Raw genomic sequence first — 8,246 nt, 5'->3', positions numbered from 1 at the left:
TAGGTCGGGTTGGAGTCCCAACGCGGATACCAGAGAGACTGTTGATCTGATCTTAAATACATTGCACTTTCTATTTTACTCATTTCTTTGCATATGTTTTCTTTTACTTATCTATTATTTTATTTTATTGTATAACAATATTTATATGTGAAGCACTTTGAGTCTGCCTTGTGTATGAAAAGTGCTATATAAATAAAGTTGCCTTGCCTTGCCTAAGTGTGTTGTAAATTCTACGTAAGTGTACTTAGAAAAAGTATACTAATTTGCAAATACTTATAATGGTCATTTAGCGTACTTTATTTTAAAGTTATTTTGAAATACACAATTAAAATGCTTTATTAAAGTGTACTTCAATGTCACTTCATTCGAAGTGTATTTAAGTATACTGACATAAAGTTCACTTTAATGTAAGTTCATTTTAAGCTGTATTTCAGTGAAAAAATATTCTAAATTGAAAATACTTATAGTGGTACGTTAGTGTACTTATAAAATTCATTTAGCTGAAAGTGTATTGTAGTAAACTTACATGAAAAGTACTCTACTTCAGTTTTTAGTTGTACTTTAGTTCACTTCAAATACATGTACTTAATCTTAATTACTTAGTAGTAGTGTCTTAGTATACGTATAATAAGTGTACTTTATTTACCCCACTGGGAATTATATAGACTGTTACCATCATGCATTAATGCACAAAGACTTGCTTGACAGAAGGATTTCACTTTATGCACAGTATGTCAGGTTCAGAACAGTTTCTAAAACAAGTTTGTACATCCCAATCTTTAATAACAGGTACTGTGTACTTTACACGTCAATCAAATCTCTATTTTACAATACAAGTATTATCTCGTACCACATTTTTATCACAGCCAATCTTCAACCCTTTTAATAACAAATCAAAGTTTTCTGGAAAGTTTGAGACCTTCCTTGATGCCCAGTCAAATCAGTCTCATTCAATGTTGTTTGGAAGAGGAATAACACATACCTTCTCCCTTGACTTAATCATGACACATTTGCCTGTCAATGACTCTGGATGAATGGCATACATGTTGTTGGACTTAGACACTTCAAAAATAAAGCTTGATGCAATATTAAGTGTTGTGTCTCTGCACAGCTTCCTTCCGGACTTCAGAAGCTCCTTGACCAAAACACAGTGTATTGCACCAGAAACTACCAAGCTCAGAATTCTGACAAGTGACCCATTCTGCAACTCTACAACTGAGTTGTTTCTTTTCTGTAGGCGGTTGTTGGTGTCAGAGTGATACAGTATTCCATTCACAATGAAACGGTTGTAGTAGCAAGCTTGTCTTACCCTGACACCAAGTAGTTCATCTATTGCAAGCATGTGTAACACCGAAACACCCGTATGTACTGATTTTCCAAAAACTCTGACATGGGCACTGATTTGAACTGATTTCTCAGTTGAACACTTGCTGCCCTGTTGTTCAAAGAAAATAAATGTTACATTATCATCAGCATTTTTCATTACTCTAACTCCTTTCTGTGCGAGACTCCTCCCCCTAAGGTACCTTTTCATTATTTGAACAGGGACATGAGTGGTTCCAACAGGGTACCATTACTATTATTATTACATTACTTATGCATTAGCACTTTGTATTTATTGTATTTATTTATTACATTGTTATTTTTTCTTGTGTCCTTCCATTGCTGCTGGGCTGTTCTGCAACAAACAAATTTCTCCTACGGGGGATTTATAAAGTTGTATCTTATCTTATCTTATGAAAAGATTCAAAGGAAAATGTCGATGTGGCCCACAGAGGTCCCCAGTTCCTCACACTGGCTGTGCCATACAACCCCTCAAATTCTCTGACAAATTTTTCAAAGCCTGCTCGGCTATCGTCACATCACCCTCTCTGATCCTTTCTTGCAGGAGATGATACATGGAAAAAACCAATAGGAAAAGGTGGTTCCAGTATTTTCTGGGCAGGATCCCGTTCAAAACAGGCAAAGCATAAAACAAAAGAAACGACCTCCACTCAGAAGCCTTCCAGAACTTCCTTTCTTTGATGGATCGTGGTACTCTTGTTACCTCGGTCGGTGGCAAGATTGCCTTAAGTTCTTTGTCGATCAACTCAGTTTTGGTGCCTATGTACCACGCATTTGCATGGTTAGTAGAATCCAGCCACAGAGTAGCCAGCTGTCTAGCTACTCTGTGCTAGACAGCTGCACAGAGTAGCTAGACAGCTGGCTAGCTACTCTGTGCTGGTATTCAGGAACAAAGCCTTGGATCATTTGAAATTTGTCCAATTTAATAAGTTGACTTGGTCCTTTCACTCCCATGACAGGCTGCTTAGGGGTTGCATTCAAGGCATCGTCGAAATGCTCAGCTTCAGTACGAAGACGTGGCTCAGGACTAACATATGGATAAGGTCCCCCACCTCTTTGATAACAGAAGTCACAACCATAAATCCCATTCAACTGCTTGGTGTTTCGGAGAAGTGGCCTGGCAACTGATAAAAAAAATCGGAACTACATATAAGGGCATGCACCTTTGAAGTGCAACCATCTGCCCAGGTAATGCTGTGAGTTTGAAGTTCCTCAAGTTCTTTAACAAATGGAGTAAGGAGAGTCTGGATGTTGGGATATATTTGACACTTCGAGCTTTTAAATACAGGGATCCCATCACAGTTCCAGAGGAGACTGATGTCATCCTCACCAATTTCACCACTGTCTTTGAGCTTCCTATACTCAACTCCACACTGTATATCACAGATAAAACCTGGAGTTGATGTATGTCGTGAGATATGGATGTTCGGATTTTCTAGAATCTCTTTTATCTGCGAGGATAAAATGACAACCAGAAAATATGAACCCGTTTTTAGGCTAATGTTTCCATCAAATGCTGATTGACACAGAGGACACTGTGCCAAACCACATTCCTTTGTTTCAATGTAGTTAGAACAGTGATGGCAGTAAAAATGGGGCTCATACTCTCCATATTGACCATATGATTTATGGAAAAGATACGAGGTTGCTGGCATCAGTCCTGGAAAATGTTCATTGAATATCTGCAGAAGATGGTCTAAAGCAATCCCGGTCAGGTTATGCCTCAGGACATACGACATCAGCAGGACTAGACTTTGACCTTTGGTGATAGGTGCTCCAGGGTACAAAAGGCAATCTCCATAATCTTCCTCCTAAAAAGAATGGGAGATCTAGATTAAGATTCATATAGTGTACAAAACATTCTCAATAGTGCATATTCAAGTTGGTGATACATAAGATTTATTTATTGTCATTGTTTTATGTAAAAACATCCTACATCAACCACACTAACAGTAATGATGCTCCTAGCTGGACTACATTTAATGAAAGGAAATTACAAATAGTTAGAATATTGTTGGATATTTACTAAATACAATGATTAAAAAAGAAATTGAAAAATCCTTGTGTTCGTTATTGTGTGCCCTTTGGTGCCCCATCTGCTGGCACCTAAGACTTAAACTAAACCTTTTCCAGACTTTTCCTAGAGTTGAGTATTAAGTCTCTCACATGTGCTTTAGGTTAGTTTATCATTCAACTCCCTCAATTTACTGATATGTTAGGTTTTTAGATTGCTTTATTTTAGATGACTTGTGTGAATAGTTCACTTTGGGTCCTCCCAAACAGTTGTTTAGGTCCTAACATCAGACCATTTAAAATCGTACATGTCTTTTCATTTTGCCACTTGTCATTGCTTTACGTCACAGAGGCAGGTCCTTTAATATCTCCATAGAATTTTGAAGTAAATCCTAGAATTCATTGATTTTTCTTCATAATGGCAAGGTCACCAGTACCAGGCAATAAAGCAGCTCCCAAAAGTAACACTCACATCACCATGCATAATGATAGTGATGGTGTTATAATAGTGGATGACAATGCCATGCCAATGTGAATCAGTCACATAGTTATGGTCCAAACTATCAAGTTTGAATTGGTGGGATTGGCTAGTAGTCCAATATGTTCTCGACCAAACTGTATTTTTCGGCCAAAACAAAAAAGTTGAAGGCGTCATATTCACATCGATTAAAGGAGAAAAGAGAACAAAAGTGTTGCAAATTTCATTAGCTAGATTCTTTTTGATGAGAACTTGAGACTGTAAATATACAGCTTCCTGTTTTTAAAAACAATTGTATCCGTTATTTGCCCGTTGATTCTTTTTGTAGCCTACTAAGAGAAGCACACATCCCTCTGACAGAAAAAATGAAACAGTCAGTGAAAAAGTGGTCTTTACAATGTAGAGATTTTAAGACAATGCGTGCATCAAGCCTAGGGTTATTAGCAAACCTTTAAGAGAAGGCTTCTGGTAATCTCAAAAATCGTAACTGTTATTGTAATCTCACCTGTGATGGATTTGGGCTTGGTCTCTCTGCCCCCTGTCCCTGCGTGGTTTGGTGTCCTCCTATACCCACGGCAGCATATCCAGCAGCTGACACATTCTGAAGTTGGTATAAAGTGTGTAGCAAGTTAGCCACTGAACATAAAGCCTGTACTATGAAGGGAATTGTTCCATGTCATCAGGTAGAGTACCCAGGGTGATGGATTTGGGCTTGGTCTCTATGCCCCCTGTCCCAGCCCGGCCTGGTGTCCTCTAGGGCTGTCAAAATTGCTCAAAAATGACATTCGAATGTTCGTTTGGAAAAAAATCACTAATTCGAACTATTCGAATATCTGGTTGCCTATTTTACGCAGTTGCCGTCAATATGTCAATAATGCGACAAAACCATGGTTCAAATTAGTGGGATATATATATATCATATAAACAGCCCAGTAACGTGGAGGCCTAATCATGAAAAGCCACAACTTTGTATCGCTTGCATTTCACCACCACACCTGCAAGCGCGCAAACTATAGTAATCTGAAGAAGACGCCCGCTTCTGAATGTTACGAAGTATGCTAGTGGTAACGTTCCCTGCTTTGCTTACCATTTATCGAGAAGGCCTATTAAAATCGATAAAGAAAAAAATGCATGTCGCCTACGTCTTCCACCATGCCAGCGAAAGGGCCAGCACTACGCACCGTTCGGATTCATGAAAAAAAAGCTGTCTCGGACTTTGCCGAGAACATTGCGTTATAGCAGCTTTCACCAGCCAGACTACTAGCTCCCTGAGCTCTACTTCGGATGCTTATTGAATGGCATAGCCGAGCTGGAATACCTATATCCAAGTACGGAAACCCCGAGGGGATAAAATGCATTCGCTCTTCACAATACTAGTCTGTTACACTTGTACCGCGGGAGTGTTTTTTCACATTCGAATATTATGAGGGACATCGCGAACAGACAGAGGCTCATTCACAAAGCAGATAGAGGCGCTTGTACCGCGGGAGTGTTTTTTCACATTCGAATATTAATTTTCACGTTCGAATTCGCGTTTTTGGATACATTTCGAACGAATATTCGAACTTCGAATATTCGTTGACAGCCCTAGTGTCCTCCTACAGCTTCACCACCTGCTCCAGCTGTCCCATCCTGAAATTTGTACATTGTGTGTTGCCAGTTAGTTACCAACATAGAACGCCAGTCATTATCGAGAAAATAAGCTCTGACAGGGCGAACAGGACACCGACGCGCAGCGGAGGCGTCTTGCTTCGCCATGAAGGGGCTTATTTTTCGATAATGACTGGCGAAGTTCTATACATTATCCCGCTTATTACACGGCTACTTCCCAAAACGAAACAATTTATTTACAATGTATTTGTTACCAGCATTCATAGTGTTGATCAGCAGAGATATAGTCCGCCCAAGATGTTGACGTTGTCGCTTAGCAACCGACGACGCTTGGGTTGATACATATCCCGCTTATTACATTGACAAGTTACCGGACTACGTGTGGAGTGATACCAAAGGCAAAAAGTCATTTTGTTTACCTTGACAGCGGTCATTATTCGTTGGCTACGGTCCGTTATCCAAAAATAATTGACCGCCGGAAGTTGTGAAGTGCCCATGCAAGTGTACGGAACGTTGAAAAGACCTGTGTAATAACAAGAAACTAACAACTGTGTGACCTGACCTGTTTTTTTTTTTATTCTGCCCACTCTCACCATTATAGGCTACTACTATTAGACACAACTTTGTTCTACTATACTGTAACATACCGTTTACCATACTGTTTAGCAATGTGAAAAAGTGTCCCATTGCTCCATTAAGAGGACTGACTGTTCTGTCACAAATGAATGTGTTAATGCTGGACTGCTGTGTATACTACTTCCACATACTGGACACCCACAAAGAAGAATTGGGTGACTACTTTGGGTAGTTTGCTGCTTTAACTCATATAGACTAGCCCAGACTACTGCCGCCTACAGGAAACCACCCAAATGTTGATGGTCACTCAGTCTGTTAGGGTAGTCAGTCAGTTAGCTACTTCAACTATTCCAGACAGAACGCTCTCTGGAACTCTAAAGCTGCATTCACACCAAAATATGCATTTGCTGCCCGAACGCGTTGTCGCCGAAGTTTTGCGGTGCAGCAAATCAAGTTTTGCTGCGCAGCAAAAGTATTGCGGCGCAGCGCGGGAAGTTTCGCGGCACGGCAAGTTTTGCCCGCGGTGCTTCTGAATTCATTCACAACCATGGCCGACATTACGAGCATTGCATGTCTTTACCTGTTGTGGAAGAGGGAGAGACGTCGGAATGCCCGTCGTTTATGGGTTCATGAGACCATTCGGAGCCTGGAAGGCTGGTGCTGCCTGGCACCCAACTGGGTTTTGTTTGGGGTTGTTATTCTAGCCCTTTAGCATACTCATAGTTAAGTTTAACTGTAAACACAACTACACTACAAAATGCTGATTTGTGGGTTTTTTCGAGTTACTAAATAAATGTAACGGTAGTGAACTCTAGGTCACTCCAAGGGAGTAACACTGATTGGCTGTTACGGCATGCCACTCAGTGGCAACGCCTCAGTGGCAACGCTGTTGAACGCTGATTGGCTGTCATCACGCGTTTGCTGCCGAAAAGTTGAAATATTTCAACTCGAGCAGCATTTGACGCGCCGCAAAATACGTGAACGCGCCCGCCGCCCATGCCCGGCAGCGGGCACGGGCGTGCTGCGCTGCAAATCAGATTTTGCCGCGCCGCAAATACAATTTTGGTGCCGGTTTTCTCGGCAGCAAGTGCTGCGGCAGCAAAGCAGCAACGCGTCTCTACATTCACAACGCAGGGTAATGCTTCCAGACAGAAAACAAGCAATAAGGCTTCTGAATGATTTATGCATTATCAGTGTTCTGACCTGACTGTCAGCTCTCTTTCGTTTTCCTGCTGGTGGTTGCAATGGAGTATCATTATGGTGAACTGGAGGCTGTAGGCAAAGTTTTTATCACCAACGATTTCAAAGTCCAAAAGCAGGCTAGTTTATTTGGATAATTACTTTTTTCTAGGCTGAAATGTATTTACTTAGCAAACATAATCAATCTAGCTAATGTCATGCCAATACAAAAAAGTAACATAATTAGCATAATCGATAGAACTTTTTTTCTCTTTGGTTTTGTACTGATATTCTGTTAGGGACTCCAACATCACTACTGTAAATGTACTGCTTGTACGGTTTACGTCCTCTTCCCTTTGTCTGAAACAAGACAATTTAGAGACAGTTTTAAAGATGGTGAAGCTTTACTAAGTTAATTTTTTTTTAAAAAAATAATACCTCATAGTTATTATTACCTGTATGTGTCTGTATTCTGTTGATCTTGGTTTTTGGGGGTTATTGATGTCCAATAAGTAGGACTTGTGTTTTCTTTTCTTTACTGGTGGCATATTTTAATAATTATTGTTGTTGACTAGCTCCAACGACTAACTATTTAAGAAGATCCAAGGCTAGAACCAAAATTTGAAAATAGCAAGTTTATAACGGCCATCCAATCAGTGTGCGGCTGCAAATCGACGCCCAATGAGAATGTAGTATTTAGGGCGCCAATTGGTGGTGTAGTCAAATACACTTGGCGCGGACAGTTAGTGTTCTATTTGAAATTGAGCAGTGAGCACCGAATGTCTCCGGGTCTAACAATGACAATGTTTGGTTTGTTTTATTTCCAAGACGGCTCCGTTAGAGCAGAAAATACATCCGTCATACGTGATGCATACAGAAATAAAAAAATAATGGTTAACTGCAGGGAAGACCTCGAGTCGGAGCAGGGCTGGATAGAGGTAATTTGGCCTACACAACGGCGACAACAAGAGGCGAAGCCTATTGCAGCCAAATTGCTTTTCGTTGGAGGAACGTCAGTTCCAAAACGGTAGTGAAATGATTCCGA

The 8,246-nt window shown here is 40.4% G+C and overlaps 1 long non-coding RNA gene across 1 annotated transcript; it reads right to left on the bottom strand.

Moving 5' to 3' along the window:
- Positions 1-728: 728 nt before the first annotated feature.
- Positions 729-4,589, bottom strand: LOC115546528 (uncharacterized). The gene is made up of 3 exons (XR_003977239.1): positions 4,528-4,589; positions 4,341-4,436; positions 729-3,155 (listed from the first exon to the last, which is right to left on the bottom strand). It is a non-coding gene; the product is annotated as an uncharacterized LOC115546528 (long non-coding RNA).
- Positions 4,590-8,246: the final 3,657 nt, after the last annotated feature.

This window comes from Gadus morhua, chromosome 7 (assembly GCF_902167405.1).
Source record: "Gadus morhua chromosome 7, gadMor3.0, whole genome shotgun sequence".
In the NCBI taxonomy this organism is placed as follows: domain Eukaryota; kingdom Metazoa; phylum Chordata; class Actinopteri; order Gadiformes; family Gadidae; genus Gadus; species Gadus morhua.
This window is presented reverse-complemented; position numbering and strand designations above follow the sequence as displayed.